General features: G+C 49.0%; 1 protein-coding gene across 2 annotated transcripts in view; it reads left to right on the top strand.

Annotated features, from left to right (window-relative positions):
* Positions 1-21,712, top strand: part of CLIC5 (CLIC family member 5) — a 593,433-nt gene that overhangs the window by 381,940 nt on the left and 189,781 nt on the right. The gene's annotated exons all lie outside the window — the stretch shown is intronic.

The raw sequence follows: 21,712 nt of genomic DNA, 5'->3' as shown, positions 1-21,712 counted from the left end.
AAAAATCTAGAACACCCCGATACACATGCAATCCTGCTGCTAGGGCTAACCCTAACGAACCCTAAGTTACAAAAAGTGCCAAAACTAAAGGCTTTTCCGCGCGGATTTTGTCCCAACCACTTCTACCCGGTATTAGACCTTCCCAGGAATGCCCCAAGACCCGGCAACCCACCCGCCAAGAAGCATAACACCCCCAAACAGGCCAAAAGCAAAATCTCATACTTGCAATATTTCTGGGCCTTCGGTCCAAACGCGCTGCGTAGCTAGGCCATAAGTCGGGGTTGGCACGACGGATTTCCTGAAAAGCAAATGCAATCAAGATTAGAGTGTCCCAGCAGTGCTCCCAGACCACGAAACTCACCCAGAAACACCAGGAAGCCCCCCAAACAGGCCCCCGAAAACGCTACATAGAGCAAAATGTCAGAAATAGCCCAAAAAAAAATCGGCCTGGATTTAGTCCCAACCACTTCTACCCGGTATTAGACCTTCCCAGGAATGCCCCAAGACCCGGCAACCCACCCGCCAAGAAGCATAACACCCCCAAACAGGCCAAAAGCAAAATCTCATACTTGCAATATTTCTGGTCCTTCGGTCCAAACGCGCTGCGTAGCTAGGCCATAAGTCGGGGTTGGCACGACGGATTTCCTGAAAAGCAAATGCAATCAAGATTAGAGTGTCCCAGCAGTGCTCCCAGACCACGAAACTCACCCAGAAACACCAGGAAGCCCCCCAAACAGGCCCCCGAAAACGCTACATAGAGCAAAATGTCAGAAATAGCCCAAAAAAAAATCGGCCTGGATTTAGTCCCAACCACTTCTACCCGGTATTAGACCTTCCCAGGAATGCCCCAAGACCCGGCAACCCACCCGCCAAGAAGTATAACACCCCCAAACAGGCCAAAAGCAAACTCTCATACTTGCAATATTTCTGGGCCTTCGGTCCAAACGCGCTGCGTAGCTGGGCCATAAGTCGGGGTTGGCACGACGGATTTCCTGAAAAGCAAATGCAATCAAGATTAGAGTGTCCCAGCAATGCTCCCAGACCACGAAACTCACCCACAAACAGACGGAACCCCCCCTAAGAGCACCTCAAAGGCAAGCAAGTCATCAAAAACACAAAAAATTTTCCGCCTGGGATTTGGTCCAAAACACTTTTATCCGGTATTAGAGCTTCCCAGCAATGGCCCCAGAGCCGTCAACCCAGGAGAAAACGAGTAGAAGACCCCCAAACAGCCAAAGAGCAAAAGTACAAAAATGGGGACTTAGTCAATTTTTCACAAATTTCCCAAATCACTCCGCGCGCTCTCTGCAGCTAGGCCCTAAGTCCCCTCTGCCACCATGGATTTGCTTCAAACCTCTTGCAAAGTAAAGTAGATATAGCCAGCAGTGCTCCCAGACCACGAAACTCACCCAGAAACACCAGGAAGCCCCCCAAACAGGCCCCCGAAAACGCTACATAGAGCAAAATGTCAGAAATAGCCCAAAAAAAAATCGGCCTGGATTTAGTCCCAACCACTTCTACCCGGTATTAGACCTTCCCAGGAATGCCCCAAGACCCGGCAACCCACCCGCCAAGAAGCATAACACCCCCAAACAGGCCAAAAGCAAAATCTCATACTTGCAATATTTCTGGGCCTTCGGTCCAAACGCGCTGCGTAGCTAGGCCATAAGTCGGGGTTGGCACGACGGATTTCCTGAAAAGCAAATGCAATCAAGATTAGAGTGTCCCAGCAGTGCTCCCAGACCACGAAACTCACCCAGAAACACCAGGAAGCCCCCCAAACAGGCCCCCGAAAACGCTACATAGAGCAAAATGTCAGAAATAGCCCAAAAAAAAATCGGCCTGGATTTAGTCCCAACCACTTCTACCCGGTATTAGACCTTCCCAGGAATGCCCCAAGACCCGGCAACCCACCCGCCAAGAAGTATAACACCCCCAAACAGGCCAAAAGCAAACTCTCATACTTGCAATATTTCTGGGCCTTCGGTCCAAACGCGCTGCGTAGCTGGGCCATAAGTCGGGGTTGGCACGACGGATTTCCTGAAAAGCAAATGCAATCAAGATTAGAGTGTCCCAGCAGTGCTCCCAGACCACGAAACTCACCCAGAAACACCAGGAAGCCCCCCAAACAGGCCCCCGAAAACGCTACATAGAGCAAAATGTCAGAAATAGCCCAAAAAAAAATCGGCCTGGATTTAGTCCCAACCACTTCTACCCGGTATTAGACCTTCCCAGGAATGCCCCAAGACCCGGCAACCCACCCGCCAAGAAGTATAACACCCCCAAACAGGCCAAAAGCAAACTCTCATACTTGCAATATTTCTGGGCCTTCGGTCCAAACGCGCTGCGTAGCTGGGCCATAAGTCGGGGTTGGCACGACGGATTTCCTGAAAAGCAAATGCAATCAAGATTAGAGTGTCCCAGCAATGCTCCCAGACCACGAAACTCACCCACAAACAGACGGAACCCCCCCTAAGAGCACCTCAAAGGCAAGCAAGTCATCAAAAACACAAAAAATGTTCCGCCTGGGATTTGGTCCAAAACACTTTTATCCGGTATTAGAGCTTCCCAGCAATGGCCCCAGAGCCGTCAACCCAGGAGAAAACGAGTAGAAGACCCCCAAACAGCCAAAGAGCAAAAGTACAAAAATGGGGACTTAGTCAATTTTTCACAAATTTCCCAAATCACTCCGCGCGCTCTCTGCAGCTAGGCCCTAAGTCCCCTCTGCCACCATGGATTTGCTTCAAACCTCTTGCAAAGTAAAGTAGATATAGCCAGCAGTGCTCCCAGACCACGAAACTCACCCAGAAACACCAGGAAGCCCCCCAAACAGGCCCCCGAAAACGCTACATAGAGCAAAATGTCAGAAATAGCCCAAAAAAAAATCGGCCTGGATTTAGTCCCAACCACTTCTACCCGGTATTAGACCTTCCCAGGAATGCCCCAAGACCCGGCAACCCACCCGCCAAGAAGTATAACACCCCCAAACAGGCCAAAAGCAAACTCTCATACTTGCAATATTTCTGGGCCTTCGGTCCAAACGCGCTGCGTAGCTGGGCCATAAGTCGGGGTTGGCACGACGGATTTCCTGAAAAGCAAATGCAATCAAGATTAGAGTGTCCCAGCAGTGCTCCCAGACCACGAAACTCACCCAGAAACACCAGGAAGCCCCCCAAACAGGCCCCCGAAAACGCTACATAGAGCAAAATGTCAGAAATAGCCCAAAAAAAAATCGGCCTGGATTTAGTCCCAACCACTTCTACCCGGTATTAGACCTTCCCAGGAATGCCCCAAGACCCGGCAACCCACCCGCCAAGAAGTATAACACCCCCAAACAGGCCAAAAGCAAACTCTCATACTTGCAATATTTCTGGGCCTTCGGTCCAAACGCGCTGCGTAGCTGGGCCATAAGTCGGGGTTGGCACGACGGATTTCCTGAAAAGCAAATGCAATCAAGATTAGAGTGTCCCAGCAATGCTCTCAGACCATGAAACTCACCCACAAACAGACGGAAGTGGAACCCCCCCTAAGAGCACCTCAAAGGCAAGCAAGTCATCAAAAACACAAAAAAATTTCCGCCTCGGATTTGGCACAAACCACTTTTAGTGCTTCCCAGCAATGGCCCCAGACCCGTCAACTCACCTGCAAAGAGGTAGAACAACACCCCCACAAGTGCTGAGTCTTTCTTCATTGGGCGTAAACCAGCCCTCTGCTTTGATGGAAATAGGAGTCTGGAGGAGGAGGATAGAGGAGCATGTTCTTCTGAACTTGTGAACCTGAGGAATGCAGACTGCGGCACCTTCAAATAAATTAGCAAACAAGTGAAGACAGTTCTGCTGATGGGCTTGTCTTTGTGATTATCTGATTAAAGTTTGAATTATATTAACTGTGCACAACAAAGAAAGACAGACACACAGGAATAAAAGTGAATAAGGATGAAAAAGAAAGTTATTGATTCGTTGTCTCATTTTCAGGGCTCGAAGTCGGAATCACGGTCCAGGAATAAGAATAAGGCTTCGTCATCATACTCTGCGAATTCAGCCCGGGTGAGGTCAGTGCCACCTGACAGAGTAGAAATTCCCTCATCTATGGTGCTGGCCACCTCCTCTTCATCCGGCACGCTCTCTCGTACTCTTATATCTGGTGGTATGAGGTGCTGATTCATCTTGATCATTGTTAACCTCTCCACATTTTTGGGCGAGAGGCGGCTCCGTTTGGGAGTTACAATCCCACCAGCCGCACTGAAAACCCGTTCAGAAGACACACTTGCGAGTGGGCAAGACAAGTAGTTTAAAGCCAGGTTGGTGAGCTGTGGCCACAATTCTTTTTTCCCATGCCAATACGCCAATGGGTCAGAATTAACATAGACCTCTGTGGAGTCATTCAGATAGTCCTTCACCATCGACTCAAGGTCCTCCTCCAAGGTTCCTCCACTTTGCGTAGCTCTTGCTGTGCCTCTGGCCTTTTGAGAACCAAACCCACGCAGAGCTAGCCAATCCTCTTCAGCCTCCAATGTTTCTGCTGTCTTTCGTGCAGATGATGCGGTTGCCGGTGTCTTTAACGGCTGAGAGGTCACTTGTGCCACAGCCACAGGTGCAGAAGTGGATTGTTTTGACTGGGGATGGCCTGCTGATGTACTGCCATTTCCTTCAATTTCCAGCCGTTCTGTTTCAAACTTCTTGGCTGACAAGGCTAGCCAACGTTTGTACTTTGTAACATCTTCATCAGCAAAAGGAAAGAATGCTCTGCCTGCCAGCGCCTTTTTGTAGCGTGGATCCAGAATAGTAGCACAAATGTAATGCTGTTCTGAGTGGATCTTTTGAAGACGTTCATCACCTTGTAGGAGCTCTAATAATTTCTCAGCCAGAAGCAAAGAGTCTTTCTTTTTGTCATCTTTTCGAAACACAGAACACACCTCCTTCAGTTGGTCCTCCAGCATGTACAACAATGGGATAGCTTTTCCCAAATTAGAGTCCTCCTTGCTGACTGCACGTGTGAAGACCTCAAAAGGACGAAGCATGCGTGTTAGGCTTTCAACTATGTTCCATTGCGGCCCACCCATCCTCAGCTCCTCTATACCCTCTTTCAAGAAATATTGATCGAGTTGCGTATACTGCTCATACAGACGCTCAAGCATGTAGAAGGTTGAGTTCCAACGTGTTACCACCTCCTGGATGAGTGCTTTCACTGGCATTTGACTTTGATATAGCATGCTCCTCAGCTGCTTGCGGGCCTTAAAAGAATGCCTGAAATGCTTGCAAATTTTTCGGCAGTTCTCCAATACACTGTACGCTGCACTGCGTTTATTACCCAAGAATTTTTGGACAACCAGGTTTATACAGTGCGCCAAACACGGCACTCTGAAATAGTAACCGTCCCTCATGGCCTTAACTATATTGGAGCCATTGTCTGTGGAAACATAACCAACCTTGCGTTTTAGTGGGGACAGACAGTTAAGGACCTTTGTGTTAAAGACATCCAAAATGTTTTCTGCTGTGTGACGTTTCTCCAAACCAAACATGGCTAGTGTTGCATGTTTCCGAGCACCTTTAAAAACAATGTTAGTGTCAACACCTGAGTTTAGCTTTGCTTTAGCCCCTGAAAAAGAGACCCAGTGTGCAGTGATGCACATGTAATCAGCGCCTGCGCCACTGGTCCACATGTCTGTTGTCAGATGTATAGTGTGAACAGCACTCTTCTGCAAAGCTGCCCCAATCACCTTCAGAACATCTTCATGTAGTGCTGGAACCGCAACTCGGGCAAAATAGAACCGGCTAGGAACCTTCCATTTAGGGCAGAGCGCTGTCACTAATTCTAGAAAACCAACCCCTTCTACAAAAGAAAAAGGGAGAAGGTCCAGAGCTAGCATTTTAGCCAGCTTAGTGTTATACAGACGGGTCATTGGGTGGTTGCGTTCATATTGCGCTTCTGTAAACAACATCTTTTTAATGTTGCCCTGGACCAATGATTTACGGGATGATGATGATCTCTTCGACCCAGTTACGCTCGCTGATGAACTTTTCCGCATTGATGTCTCACTCTCTCCCACACTCTTAGTGTGGCTCCCATGGGGTGTGCTGCTGACATGGGAACTGGGTGTAAGTGAAGTGTTTGAATCGTCTTCTACCTCCTCGTCATCAGCAGATGACAAATCAACGTTTTCATTACGTGCAATTCCGGCTTTCTTGACCGCCTCTAGGTGCGGAAACCATTCGACAGGGTGCCTTCTCTCAAGATGACCTCTCTGGCCTCCGGTACCATAGTTAGAACCAAGCTTACCACGACTAAATCGAAGCTTACAAAGGCTACAAATGGCTATGTTTTCCTTTTTTGGGCAAACACTAAAGAAGTCCCAAACTGGAGACTTGAAATGTCTTCGGGGGCCGGAGGAGGCGGCGATACTGGTGGTGGTGGTCCTGCTGCTAATGACAGATGAAGTGGAGGATGTGGATTGCCGAACTTCAGTACGTTTTGCACTTTCACCACCACGAATTGAGGTCGAGGACGAGGTGGGTACCTTCTTGCGAGGAAGAAATATGGAAGCGGTAGGTTTTGGTGTACTACTTAACTCCAAATCTAATGATTCCATTTCCATTGCCTCCTCGCCGACATCATCATCACGCTCAGCAGCTTCTCGGGATAGGGTCAAAATGTCTCTTTGCTGCATGCCCGGTGGGGCTGCAGTGACCTTTGTGATGACTGGATCGTCGTCATCGTGAGAGGCTTCATCACCAGCAGTATCTGTCACTTCTTGTTGAGCCTCATCACACTCCATAGGTTTGAGTTTTTGGACGACCTTCCTTTTACGCTTAGGTACCGGTGGCAGATCATGGTGTGCCTCTGCCTCACTGTCAGACCGCAGTTGTCGTGGTTCCCAAGACAGATCACTTGCACCAGAACGAGGTGGGCTTGAAGAAGATGTAGACACCCCCCTTGATCTTTTCCTTGCTAGGGATGTGGAAGACAATGAATGATCATCAGGAGGAGTGGCTTCCAATGATACCTCAGCTTCATTGTCGATTTCCAAATGTGCCCCTACTTCGGGAGGAACAACTATTGTGGGCACTTGTGAACGTCCATGCACCTTTGCTTGCGCATCTCCTTTTGCTGCCTCTCCTTCCACATGTACTTGGGCGTGTACTTGCACATGGTGTTGTTGTTGCGGCTGTGGTTGTTCAACACTTGTCAGATGAGTTACAACAACCTGTGTTGATTCAGGGACATTGCTGCTACTTTCTTGCGATGAGCCAACATCACTGGTCGATGGTGATTGGAGAAGTACACTGACTGCCTCTGAAGCACTCAAGGGCTTTGACTTAAGTTGGCGTGGTGGTGGAGGCACTGAACCCAATGGAGCAGGGGTGCTGCTCTCAGGTTGGTCCCCAGCAGATCCTGCTGCTGCAGGCGTACTTTTTTTTTTGCTCCCAAAAAAAGTGGCGGGTGGCACACCAGCCTCCTTGGTAACTTGCTTCTTCTGCTCCTTACTAGCAACTTTCTTGCTAGAGGAGCTACGGAGAACTTTCTTTGGGGCCATCTTCTTCAGAGCAGGTCAGACAGCAGGCCGCAGTTGCACGAATTGTAGAGTTGTCTGAGGCCAGACGTGACGTCGCGTGACGTTATGCTGCACACACACACCGCTGCAGGACTTCTTCCTGGCACTGGTGGTTCTCTTGAGTCTTGTGCACCTAAAAAAAATGGAAGACAGAGGAACATCAGTTCAGTTATAGAGCACAAAAAAATCGAAAAACACTGCAAAATCAGCACAATCCCAATTCATCTATGGCCTCCATGATGTTTAAATTCAAGACAACCCACAGAAATACTAGGCCCATGCAAGACTCACTACCCCTGGCATAAATAAAGGTTGAAAAGTAGGCAAAATGGTTGGAGGCCTAACAACAAAGCCTGCATTCAAAATGGCCACTTGCCTGCCAGCACATGGCCAGTGCCTGTAGCTGCACTCAAAATGGCCACCAGCCACATGGCATGTCCCTCCCCATGAACACCCCCAAAAATCGAAAAACACTGCAAAATCAGCACAATCCTATTCCATCCATGGCCTCCATGATGTTTAAATTCAAGACAGCCCACAGAAAGACTAGGCCCATGCTAGACTCAAATACCCCTGGTGAAAAGGCCCCAACAACAGGTCAAAAATCGAAAAACACAAAATTTTACAAAAAAAAAAAATCGAAAAACACAGAAAAATCAGCACAATCCCAATTCATCTATGGCCTCCATGATGTTTAAATTCAAGACAACCCACAGAAATACTAGGCCCATGCAAGACTCACTACCCCTGGCATAAATAAAGGTTGAAAAGTAGGCAAAATGGTTGGAGGCCTAACAACAAAGCCTGCATTCAAAATGGCCACTTGCCTGCCAGCACATGGCAAGTGCCTGTAGCTGCACTCAAAATGGCCACCAGCCACATGGCATGTCCCTCCCCATGAACACCCCCAAAAATCGAAAAACACTGCAAAATCAGCACAATCCCATTCCATCCATGGCCTCCATGATGTTTAAATTCAAGACAACCCACAGAAATACTAGGCCCATGCAAGACTCACTACCCCTGGCATAAATAAAGGTTGAAAAGTAGGCAAAATGGTTGGAGGCCTAACAACAAAGCCTGCATTCAAAATGGCCACTTGCCTGCCAGCACATGGCCAGTGCCTGTAGCTGCACTCAAAATGGCCACCAGCCACATGGCATGTCCCTCCCCATGAACACCCCCAAAAATCGAAAAACACTGCAAAATCAGCACAATCCCATTCCATCCATGATGTTTAAATTCAAGACAGCCCACAGAAAGACTAGGCCCCATGCACCACTCACTACCCCTGGTCAAGGCCCCAACAACAGGTCAAAAATCGAAAAACACAAAATTTTACAAAAAAAAAAAATCGAAAAACACAGAAAAATCAGCACAATCCCAATTCATCTATGGCCTCCATGATGTTTAAATTCAAGACAACCCACAGAAATACTAGGCCCATGCAAGACTCACTACCCCTGGCATAAATAAAGGTTGAAAAGTAGGCAAAATGGTTGGAGGCCTAACAACAAAGCCTGCATTCAAAATGGCCACTTGCCTGCCAGCACATGGCCAGTGCCTGTAGCTGCACTCAAAATGGCCACCAGCCACATGGCATGTCCCTCCCCATGAACACCCCCAAAAATCGAAAAACACTGCAAAATCAGCACAATCCTATTCCATCCATGGCCTCCATGATGTTTAAATTCAAGACAGCCCACAGAAAGACTAGGCCCATGCTAGACTCAAATACCCCTGGTGAAAAGGCCCCAACAACAGGTCAAAAATCGAAAAACACAAAATTTTACAAAAAAAAAAAATCGAAAAACACAGAAAAATCAGCACAATCCCAATTCATCTATGGCCTCCATGATGTTTAAATTCAAGACAACCCACAGAAATACTAGGCCCATGCAAGACTCACTACCCCTGGCATAAATAAAGGTTGAAAAGTAGGCAAAATGGTTGGAGGCCTAACAACAAAGCCTGCATTCAAAATGGCCACTTGCCTGCCAGCACATGGCAAGTGCCTGTAGCTGCACTCAAAATGGCCACCAGCCACATGGCATGTCCCTCCCCATGAACACCCCCAAAAATCGAAAAACACTGCAAAATCAGCACAATCCCATTCCATCCATGGCCTCCATGATGTTTAAATTCAAGACAACCCACAGAAATACTAGGCCCATGCAAGACTCACTACCCCTGGCATAAATAAAGGTTGAAAAGTAGGCAAAATGGTTGGAGGCCTAACAACAAAGCCTGCATTCAAAATGGCCACTTGCCTGCCAGCACATGGCCAGTGCCTGTAGCTGCACTCAAAATGGCCACCAGCCACATGGCATGTCCCTCCCCATGAACACCCCCAAAAATCGAAAAACACTGCAAAATCAGCACAATCCCATTCCATCCATGATGTTTAAATTCAAGACAGCCCACAGAAAGACTAGGCCCCATGCACCACTCACTACCCCTGGTCAAGGCCCCAACAACAGGTCAAAAATCGAAAAACACAAAATTTTACAAAAAAAAAAAATCGGAAAACACAGAAAAATCAGCACAATCCCAATTCATCTATGGCCTCCATGATGTTTAAATTCAAGACAACCCACAGAAAGAATCAGTCCACCCACCACTGAGTACCCCTGGGAAAAGGCCCCAAAACAGCCCAAAAATCGAAAATCCCAAAATTTTAGTTGCAGCAACTGTAATGCCCCAAACAAACTTACTTGTAAAATTTCTAATCCAACAGTGATCCAAAGAAAGTCAAAAAGGCCTCAAATCCAAAGATCCAGCAGCATCCACAAAAGGTAATCCTTCCAGGTCCACATCCGAATGAAAAGTGACCAGGAGATGGACAAAGCACTGGGAGGAGCCTGCTGAACAGGAACAGGAAGTTGAAGACTATGGGGCACTTCCTTCCTCCCACCCCCCTGCCCCCCTCCCCAAAATGGACTCCTCGCTAAAAAAGTGCAGGCAAATGTCAAACTAAGGAGTTATTCACATAAAAATCATCATTTCTAGAAGGTTTATGCTGCTTGCTGGTGGATTTCTTGTGCAGAATTGCAAATTTATATTTTCGCGCGCCGCATCTCAAATCTCGCAATTGCGAAGTACCGCGAGACGTGATCTCGTCGTACTCGCGTTGACAAACTATCGCTGGCAAGCCGCGATGACGTAATCGCGCTCGCCAATTCCCGCGGGATCACACAGCAAGATCCAAAATGGCGCAGCACTCGCAAACTATCGAAAAAAACAACTCGGCAAACGATGATAAACGCCGCGCGCCGCAAAAATTGTATCACCAACGCCGCGCGCCGCCCAAAAAATCCGCTGCGTGCGAATTTGCGGATTTTGCGGGAAATCCGCAAATCTCGCGGATTGCGGATTTCCCGAAAATCCGCAAAATCCGCGAGCGGAACGGATTTTCCGCCCACGCTTAGGGGAAGGGGGAGGGTAGGTGTGGGCGGAAAATCCGTTTCGCTCGCGGATTTTGCGGATTTTCGGGAAATTCGCAATCCGCGAGATTCGCGAATCTCCCGCAAAATCCGCAAATCCGCGAGCAGCGGATTTTGCTCGCACTGCTTGCACTGTTCGCGTGAGTTCGCGGCTTCCCAGTACAACTTCGCGCCCCGCGAATAAGTGCAAAATTGCAGAAATACGATCTAATCAAAACTGAAACTACTTACCAGGTTCAAAAGTTCAGGCTCATCATTAGTAGCCATTTCCTGTAGTGCTTGCTGAGGGGCCCCTCCAGAGTTCAGTTGCCAGTTGCAACTATTATGTGACCCTGCTCTGAACCTCAGAATAGTTACACATATGCCACAAAGGTCCTGAATTACAGCTAAGGGAGACAAGCAGGAGCCAGGCTGGCAGTTCAAATCCATTAATCAGCCCCTAATTCATTATTGTCAGTTGGGGCAGGGCAGGTGTTGTAACTAATTTTGCAACAATGAAAGCACTTAGCAAGTGCAAAAGTTCACTAATCAGGAAGCACTAAGGAAGCAGGTGCCAGCTAAAAAAATATTCTGTGACACATTAATCAGCCCCAAATTAATTCAGGTCACTTGAGGCAGGGAAGGTGTGCTTGCGTTGCCACAATAATGTACACTGACTGGACAACCAGAGGGTGCTGTGATGAAACAGAGGGTGGCATGGGTGGGCCAGAGGGTGGCATGAGTAGTCAGAGAGTGGCAGTGGTGACAGAGAGTGGCAGTGATGAAGAAGAGTGTCCCAAACAGGCTGGACACGTAGAAACAACAAGTTCGCGAAACTTGCGACCCGACAGGTAAGTTCGCAATTTGCGACATTGTACAAAACCTTCGCGAACTGGCAGAAACCCGCGCAAACACACAAAAAAAAAAATCCGCAAATTCGCGAGAATTCGCGGATTTTGCGGATTGCGAGTTCGCAAATCCGCAAAATTCGCGAACGCGAGATTCGCAAAATTCGCCCATGCTTAGGGGAGGGGAGGTGGCGAGGGGGGTCTGCTATTGCCACGTCGGTTGCGTCCCCAAGCCGACCTCTCCACTGGGCCAGAGGGAGAGAACAGTTCCTCCGCAGCCTCCGCGACGTTCCTGCGCAGAGCAGTACGAGTCCCAATGCCAGTCGGGCTGAGGCGCGCTCTTTCAGGTAGGCCACAGCTGCCACTGCCGTGTCCAGGTTCTCTCCGCCGCACTGGGGGTATCACAGGCCCCTCCACCTGAGTTTATTCACTTCCCGCTATGTACCCCCGGGTCCGGTATCATGTGCTGCTCCCAAGCGCGCTACACTCACAGAGGGGAGCCTCCGTCGTCAGCGGCCACGAGGTGCCCTCAGGCTCCGAGCTCGAGTACTCACTTCGGGCTTCCAAGGGGGGGGGCACGGGCGTCCTCCGGCTCCCAGTGGGCTGTAGTCCCCGTCTCCTGCTCTGCGGTCCTCAGAGCAATGCTCGGATGCGGTATCGGGGGCTCTCACACCGGACCTCCGGGGGCCTCCGGGGGCCGGTCCTGCCAGTGCCCGCACGCAAGGTGAAGCAGGGCGGCTCGCCTGTCAGGGGAGGCCGGTGAGTGCGGCCTGGTCCTGCGCTCTCGGGAGGGGCTTGCTTCCGTCGGAGTTCGGGAACGTCCCGAGTCGAAATACACACCGGAGGTTGAGCAGGGGAATCCGAGGGGGCCCCTGTGGTTCTGTTGTCCGGCTTTGTCGGAAAAAAGGATCAATTGGCAGATTATTTCAGGGCGATGGTGCGGAGCTTCGCGCTTATGCGTCCACCATCGATGCCGGCTAGCTCCGCCCCAACCTCTTATTCCTTTTTAAATAATCAATCAATCATAACATTTATAAAGCGCACTACATACCCGTGAGGGTATCAAGGCGATGGGGGAGGGAGGGAGGCTGCTACTGTTCTAAGAACCAGGTCTTGAGAAGTCTCCTGAAGGTTAGAAGGCCTTCGGTCTGTCGCAGGAGGATGGGGAGGGTGTTCCATGTCTTGGCGGCGAGGTGGGAGAATGATCTGCCTCCAGCGGTCACTCTTCGGATGCGGGGAACGGAGGCGAGGGCTCGGTCAGCGGAGCGGAGCTGGTGGGTGGGAGTGTAGAGGCTGAGTCGGCTGTTGAGGTATGCTGGTCCGGTGTTGTGGAGTACCTTGTGTGCGTGAGTGAGGAGTTTGAAGGTTATCCTCATGTTGATGAGGATCCACTGCAGGTCTCTCAGGTGGGGTGTGATGTGGCTGCAGCGAGGGATGTTGAGGATCAGGCGTGCGGAGGCGTTCTGGATGCGTTGGAGCCGTTTCAGGAGTTTGGCCGGGGCTCCTGCGTAGAAGGCGTTTCCGTAGTCCAGTCTACTGCTGACGACCGCCTGGGTGACCGTCCTTCTCGTTTCGGTGGAGATCCACTTGAAGATCCTGCAAAGCATGCGAGGGTGTTGAAGCAGGAGTAGGAGATGGCGTTGACCTGCTTCATCATGATAAGGGTGGAATCAAGGATGACCCCTAGGTTGCGTGCGTGGTCGGTAGGTTAGGCGGTGCTCCTAGAGCAGTCGGCCACCAGTAGTCGTCCCAGGCCGAGGGGGTGGATCCGAGGATGAGGGCCTCCATCTTGTCTGAGTTCAGCTTCAGTCAGCGACGGCCTTCATTCCTTCTTGGAGGTTGGTTTGGCGGTGTGGGGGTCTTTGGTGAGGGAGAGGATCAGCTGGGTGTCGTCGGCGTAGGAGATGATGTTGAGGTTGTGCCGTCAAGCGACGTTGAGCTGAAGGATGAGCTCTGGGGTACGCCACAGATGATCCCGGTGGCTTCGGCGTGGAAGGGAGGGGAGGCGGATGCTCTGGGTTCTGCCGGAGAGGAAGGAGGTGGGCCAGTCCAGGGCATTCTCCTGGATTCGGGCGTTGTAGAGGCGTGTTAGTAGTGTGCGGTGGCAGACCGCGTTGAAGGCGGCTGACAGGTCCAGGAGGATGAGGGCTGCGGTTTCTCCATTGTCTAGCAGGGTCCTGATGCTGTGGTTGCTGCAGAACCTGGACTGGAACGGGTCCAGGAAGCTGTTCTCCTCGAGGACGCTTGTCAGTTGTTTGTTGACGGCCTTTTCGATGACCTTCGCCGGGAATGGCAGCAGGGAGATGGGTTGGAAGTTCTTGAGGTCCTTGGGGTCCGCCTTGGGTTTCTTGAGTAAGGCGTTGGTTTCTGCATGCTTCCATCTCTCCGGGAAGGTCACTGTCTCGAAGGAGATGTTGATGGCTTTTCGGAGATGGGGTGCAATGGTGCTGCTGGCTTTGTTCAAGATGTGGTGCGGGCAGGGTCTTCCTGGGATCCTTAGACTGCAGGGATGGCGAAGACAGCGAAGATAGCAGAAGATCGAAAGATGATGCATCGCAAACACTTTACTACATTGACCAGAGTCCTTAGGGGCGACACCGCCGGTGTGTGAGTAGTGTGAGACCCCACCCCCATTTGTATCTTCCTGGGATCCGGAGTGGATGGTACTCATGATCATGATGGTGTTGTCATCATTGATGTTGGTCCAGGAGAGCAGGCGGTTGGGGCGGGTGGTGGTTGTGGGAGCGGGGGTGGATGTCTGCGATCCTGCGGTGGAAGAAGGTAGCCAGCTAGTCGCACAGGTCTTGTGAGGGTGGGATGTCGTTGGTGTTGGAGCTGGGGTTGGAGCGCTCCTTCACGATGTTGAAGAGCTCTTTGCTGTTGTGTGCGTTGTTGCCTAGGCGGTCTATGAAGGAGGTCCTTTTGGCGGATCTGATGGGGTAGTGGTGTCTGCGGGTGGTGTTCTTGTGGGTTGTGTAGCTTTCCAGTGTTCGTTTAGGTGCGCTTTTTGGCCTGAAGGTCTTCGATGAACCAGCTGGCTTTCTTGCTGGTGCTGGTATTGGAGGGTTTCTTGAGCGGGGCGAGGGTGTTGGCTCAGTCGTTGATCCACTGTCAGAGGTTACGGGCTGCGGCGTCGGGGTCGGGCGGGTCTGCGTTTGGGTTCTGGGCGAGGGTGGTGGTTACCTGGTCTTCGGTGACTTTGCTCCAGTGGCGGCGAGGCATCTGCTGGGTGCAGTGGTGCATGGTGGGTTTCCGGAAGGTGAAGTGGATGCAATGGTGATCGGTCCAGTGGAGTTCAGTGGTGTGGTTGAAGATGTGGGAGCTTGCTGAGAAGATGGGGTCAAGCGTGTGGCCGGCGGAGTGGGTGGGTGTTGTGATGAGTTGTCTGAGTCCGAGGTTGTCGATCAGGGGGGAAGAGTTGGAGTCGTTGTTGTTCTCGAGGTGGAAGTTCAGGTCCCTGAGGAGGATGTAGTCCGTGGAGGCGAGGGCGTGTGTGCTGATGAGGTCGGCGATGGAGTCGCTGAACTGCGGTCAGGGTCCGGGGGGGGTATGCAGACAAGGGTACCTCTGAGGGTGGTGTTGGGGTCGGTGTGGATCTGGAAGTGCAGGTATTCGGCAGAGCTGAGGGTGTCGTCGGTGTATGTCGAGATTTTGAGGGTCTTCCTGTGGACGATGGCGATTCCTCCTTCTACTCCGTTGGTGCAGTCCTTGCAGGTGATCTTGTAGCCGTCCGGGATGTCTATGGCGATGTCGGGTGCTGAGGAGGGGTTCAGCCAGGTCTCCGTCAGGAATTCGACGTCCGGGGTGTTGGAGTCCAGTAGGTCCCAGAGTTCCACAGCATGTTTGCGTGCGGAGCGGGTGTTGAGGAGGCTGCATCTGAGGTGGTTGGGTTCTTTGGTGGGTGGGCTGGCGGGCTGGATGCTGGTGAATCTGCAGTTCCTGCAAAAGAAGGGTCCTTGGGTGCGCTTCGGGGCGGCCAGGCAGCAGGTGGGTGATTGTCAGGCGCTGAGTGCGTGGAGGGTACTGGAGTCGTAGCAGAGGCGGGCGTTGTGGCGTTCGCGGGTCCTGGCGCTGGGCACTGTCCAGGCGTGGACGGGCGCAGACAGGCTTGCCTTCAGCACGCCAGCGGCGCGGCCTCTGCGCGTGGCCTCCATATGAGGGGATGTGGGAGGGAGGAGCAGCTGGGACGTGGGAGCGGGGCGGCGAATGAGAGATCAGGGGGGGCGGGGCTGCAGGGGACACAGCAGCAGGAAAAAACGAAGAGGGGAGCATGCGGGGATACAGAAGTCAAAGTGGGGGGCACAGAGGGGAAAAATACAACAAATACAATAATGCTAACACAGTCTACAAGGGAGAAAGAGCACAGTGATGTTAACAGAATTTAAGAGGACAGCACAGAGAGAGAAATCCAACAGTCAGGGAAAACGGGCACAGAGTCAGAAGAACGGGCACAGACCAATGCGAGTGGCAGCAGTGGGTTCGGGGCCACACGAGGGTAGCGACATGCCTGGTGACATGGTCAAGGGTTTTCATACGGGTTTAGTTAGGAAATATTCAGAATTAGCAGGCAAGTCACATGCAGACACAGTTGTTGAACAACCATATGTCACTTTAAACATTTAGGGGAAATATTTTCCATGCAACATAATGTAATCCATCTGAGCTTTGTGCAGCATCAGGATGGGCCTCAGGATAGGCAAGGAGTTTACCGGTAATGAACTCACTTGATGTTGGCAGGAAGAGCTTTCAGGGAGACCCAGCCCCACACATGATCAAACATAATCAAAATGTCCAAGGAAAGGTACATCAAGGAGATAAAGCTATGCTCACCACTGGGACCCGCTGTGGGGGTGGGAGGCTCGAACGCGTAACAGGGGCGTGTATTTTCATGTACGTTTGTAAACTGGTCCATATTTCTCGACTCTGGATAGTGGATCTCTCACCCTTGCAGACAGTTTTTCCAAGGCATATAAATGGCAGACCTCGGTCTACCATAAATGCATGCTACGTAAGTCGCAGCCCTCCTTTTTGGACTGTCGTTAGTTTGGCAGCGAGCAAGAGCTGTGAGATTAATCTCTCCAAGGGAACCAATAGTGGGTATATACCCTCTCCATCAACTTTGGCAATTACAATTATTAATGGATCCATATTTAGCTATACATGAGTACCGCCGGGCAACAAGCCATGAGCCCCGCACTCCGGAGTCAGCTGCTCTGACCACTACGCCACACCTCTCCCTCCCACCCAGCCCAGATTGCGGTAGCACTTCTGCAAAGCACATAACAAGTCACTGGTGAGTGCCTTCACGTACGCTGATTACATTAAGGTCACATCAAAATGAATCTTTTGTTTCGTTTTACAGTCTTTATTTAGCAGTAAAATACTGATCAATCAATGCTGTCACCGAGGTAGCCCCCTGACATCATTGGATCATCTTCTTCAAAGCGCTTCAGATGAATTTAACCTTCTTAGGTGATGCTGGCTTTGAATGCTGCAAAACAATTGGAATAGAAAATAACAAAAAGCCTGATCCAACGAGGTAGTAGCCGCCATCTTGCAGACCTCTGCGGCTCCTGGTACATACTAGTCAGCATCACTTAACAAAGGTGCGCTCCTCTGCTGAGCTTTCATACAAATGAAACCTTGTGTTGCCAGGTGGTTATTACCCGTGCGGAAATTGAACTGCACTGTTTAATTGAAAGGAGATAACTGCATTGATAATGTAGCTGATTAAAAGCAATGAAAGATGTGAGGAGTGTGCACATTGCAGTTAATTAGGACAAAATAGATGTTTGCCCAGGGATACGTAGGGTTGAGGCATTGTCCTGGTCGTGCTGTTGTTCTATTGAATCTCAGACATTAGGGAAATGCTCTAATAGGACAGAATTGATGACTGCATGTGTATTTCCACTGAAAAATGCACCATTAACACCTGGAACTGATGATCTGAACTTTTTTTAAATTGGGACTCTGCACTTTTCATTCAGATTTGTTAAAGAATTTGGAAAAACGTATGTCATGAGAGGTATGCATTATAAGATTGGAAACACTATGTATACTTGACAGTTTGAACGGTCTTGGATCTTATATAAACTCAATGACAAGTCACAGGTGACAGTTCTACAGATCACGTGATTGACTCTTTCACTTTTCAGAAAGTAGACACCCATGTAACACCAATTAGAGGTGTGGCCATTTTGTTTCTTGTGTATATTTACCCAACATTAATAAAGCACATCTTGTTTGTTCCCTGAAGCAAAGGCTCATATAATAATTATTGTATACTGAAGGAATTAAAACGGGTTTACTATGGAAGACCAAAAACCCTCTAGAACCCTCTGCTTATTCCTTCATCTTCAACCTCTCTGTCTTGAAAATCTATAAAAATGATTTAAATGAAAAATATATATTTAAAGCGATTAAACTAGGGATGAATAAAGAATCACTAAGGAAAGACAGTCGCCATTTGCAACATCACACGAACCATAGTATGGGAAGCCAATAAGGTGAAAATGGTGTGGGATTTTGGCAGGTGCTTAGAAGCTGGCCCATGCCTCATGAGGTTTTATGCAAGTGTGCTGTAGTACTACAAGTGTAGATTCTGCACCAACAAACCTTTTATTTATTTAATATTTTACGAGCCCTCATACCCTAGCTGATATTTTGAGTTGTGTAAAGTTTTAAAGTCTCGTCGCCCAGGCCAAATCCTAATATTCGGGCAGTAATCGCAGGTCTTGTAGTTCTGTGGTCGGGTCTCATAGCTACTCTCTTTACTAGTACACGCCACATCTTTTGCCAGTACGCAGTAAAACATGTGTTCAGCATGGGTGTTTTAAGTTTCTTATATTTTAACTTAACCTTGTTAAAATTGGTTGGTCTACCCTTAGTTTTGCTAGGCGCTTGCATAGTTTTCCTTCGCGAGTTTTAGATGGTGCACCACTCGCAAGCATTTTGTAACACCGTCACCCACGCGAGTGCAAGCCGTGCTGAGTTTTCTTTGGCTACTCCCCTGAAAATGTCAGCTGCCCGCACTTTGAATGCGGGTTGACACCTTGCTTAACTTTTCTAGCAAATTACAAAATACACTCACTTACAAGATGCACGCGGAATTCTCAATTTTTATGCAACAGTCTGTCATGGCTACCCAACACTTTGGTAGAGAGAGGTTGATAAGAAGCAAATAATGTTATATTAGGAGGCTGCTTGGTGTCCTGTCAGTGAGAAAATCCACCCCGAGCTGTTACATATTTTGTACCCTTCATCAACACAGTGCTGCTCGGAAGTAGCACTACAGTTATCTGCTGCATGCCACAGATTAGCACTTGATATATCTGAAAGATAGGACAGGGGTGCTTTGTAGTGGCAATAAGGAGAGGCAGTCTTGCAAAATGGTTGCCCACATTGGTCTAATGAGTGTTGGGATTGATTATTTAAAACATTTTTGTTAACTTGTTTTGATTGAAAACCGCATCCGCTGCATCTGGTACACAGTACATGTATAGACAGTCAGGCATCTTATGAGCCATATACATTCTGTGTATTCCACTTATCCCTTCCTGTTCACAGACAGTCTCACCATCATGTGAGTGTGCTATTCCTCTATTATAGCAATGCAATTGCAGTTTATATTATTTATAGTCGTAGATCCTATACTCTTACATGACAAATAAACAAGACTAATGAGTTGGTCTTGATTTATATTTCTTGTTTCTATTTCCATGATTTATGTAGTATTTAAGGTGATGGGAATAAAATCAGTAACTCTGTTGGCCATGGTTGTGTCCCGCAACAAAGCAAAAAATATGCTGGGATACGGAACACCGCTATCATTCACTCCACACTGTCTGGTAGGAGCTGGCTCATGAGAACGCTTCCTGGTCTGTGTTCGACCTAGACGCAGACACTCTGTCCCAGTATTGGATCCAGTGACTACACCCATAAAACTCTGTCTGAGGGTGACTTATCAAAGAGCTTATGTTTGCTTCTCTCATCCACAAACAATACCTGATGTGATTCAGCAAAGTTGGTTCCCCTGCGTCACCTTCTTCCAAGACCATCCTATAGGCCCAGTGTCCATTTTACTCGTTTGGGAATCTGAGGCAGATCTGGGATATGGCAACTTTTCTCTGGATGTAGGCATTGCCCAGGGTCCCACCCACCGAAAGGACTAGCGCTGTTTGTGTAGCTGCAGTCAGGGCATTTTTGATTTGGAATACTTACAAGGAAATCCCAGACAAACATATTGATCCATCTTGTCATTAGCAACAGGTGTTTGTGCTTATTGTTGTGTTGCTGGTGGACATTGGTATTGCACAGTGGACATACATGTTTGTCCAACTTACTGAGGAGGCGCAAAGTAAGTCTCACAGAAATGAGGGAAAGCTTTAGCTCAGGGTTCTCCAACGTCGGTCCTGGAGAACTGGATCCACGCCAGATTTTTTGCATATCCCCATTTATATAAATGCAGTTATCTCAAAAATCCGGCATGGACTCACCCTCTAGGACCACCTTTGGAGAACCCTGCTTTTAACTCATTTGCCTGCTCCCTAGTACAGCAGATGATGTACATTCAAAGAGGTGCCACAGGGATTTGCTATCTGTGAACCACCAACGAAGGGGCTCCTAGTTGCTATACCTCTGATGACATCATTGTATTGACCTCCCCCCAAGAGTCAGGGTGCCACTTGCACTGCAGGAGCGAGCAGCAGTTCGACCATTGCTTTGAGTTTGATGACTGCACCTTTATGGGGTATTATGGTGCAAAACTGCAGGTTGTGCATTGGGCACCCATGGTGGAGGTGTATAGGCACAAACCGGTGTTGTACATCCTTTCTGTAATATGTCCCTCATCACTAGGTTTTACACTAATCAGAGTATCCACTCAGGACCCATTGTATCCCAGTAGCACATACCTTTCCTGGTGGAATGCATGTATGTCCCAAACTTCAGCCATCTGTGGCCCACACAACACCTCCAGTCTCTCGGTGTTCCAGTAATCACCTCCTATGGCTGGTAGACTTTCATTCAGCACAGTATGTGTTCTCATATGCCCATTATTCATTTTAATCATCAGATAATGCTTCTAGATTAACCAGCGTGTAATAGTCATCTCTGCCTTACTGCCATTCAGATATAAACAATGCATTTATACAAAGCTTCTTGGGGGCAATGAGGGCTTCCACACACAACCTCGAAGTCTGCTTTCCAGATTGTTGCCCCTTGTACCAGATTCATATTTACCGAGCCATGAAGTTTCTGCGCCTTTTATTTTTTGCAAAAAACACAAAGCTGCTGTACTCGGCCTCACCAGCAGGGGTAACGTCTGCAGCTGTACGGCCACCAGAGAAGAAGCCACCACCTCAGCCTCAGAGGCTGCATAGAAGTGAACAAAAGCTCACACCAGCCACACGGCAGCTCACAACGTTTTGTTTTTGTCATGTTTTCCTGTGCACCGTTTATGGAATACTTTAAAATATTGCACATTTTTGTTAGATACAAAATTCGCTTTAGCGCGATTGTTGTTTATATTTGTGAGAAGAAAAAAATTTGGAATTTACGTTTAGGTTTGGAGCCAGCTACCCTGAACTGCAGTTTAGGTAGGCATTTGCATGCGGAAGAGTCCCTACACTACCATTGCACACTGACTCGCTCTATAGTTACTGGCAGCTTCTATAGTTGACTTTTTTCCGGTTTAGTCTTTGTTTCTTTATGATGCTAATAAATATGTACTCAGCCGCCGTTGGTGGTTATTTGTTCAAGAACGTTCTTCCTGTATTTGCCTCACAGGAGTCGTTTGTGGCTGTCTAGACAGAAAGCCTAATGTCTAGCAAGCTATCCAAATGAGGTACGCGTCAAGTAGGCCCTTGGCCCACTTAGATAAAGTTATCTAA

This window comes from Lissotriton vulgaris, chromosome 6 (assembly GCF_964263255.1).
Source record: "Lissotriton vulgaris chromosome 6, aLisVul1.2, whole genome shotgun sequence".
Taxonomy (NCBI): Eukaryota; Metazoa; Chordata; class Amphibia; order Caudata; family Salamandridae; genus Lissotriton; species Lissotriton vulgaris.
This window is presented reverse-complemented; position numbering and strand designations above follow the sequence as displayed.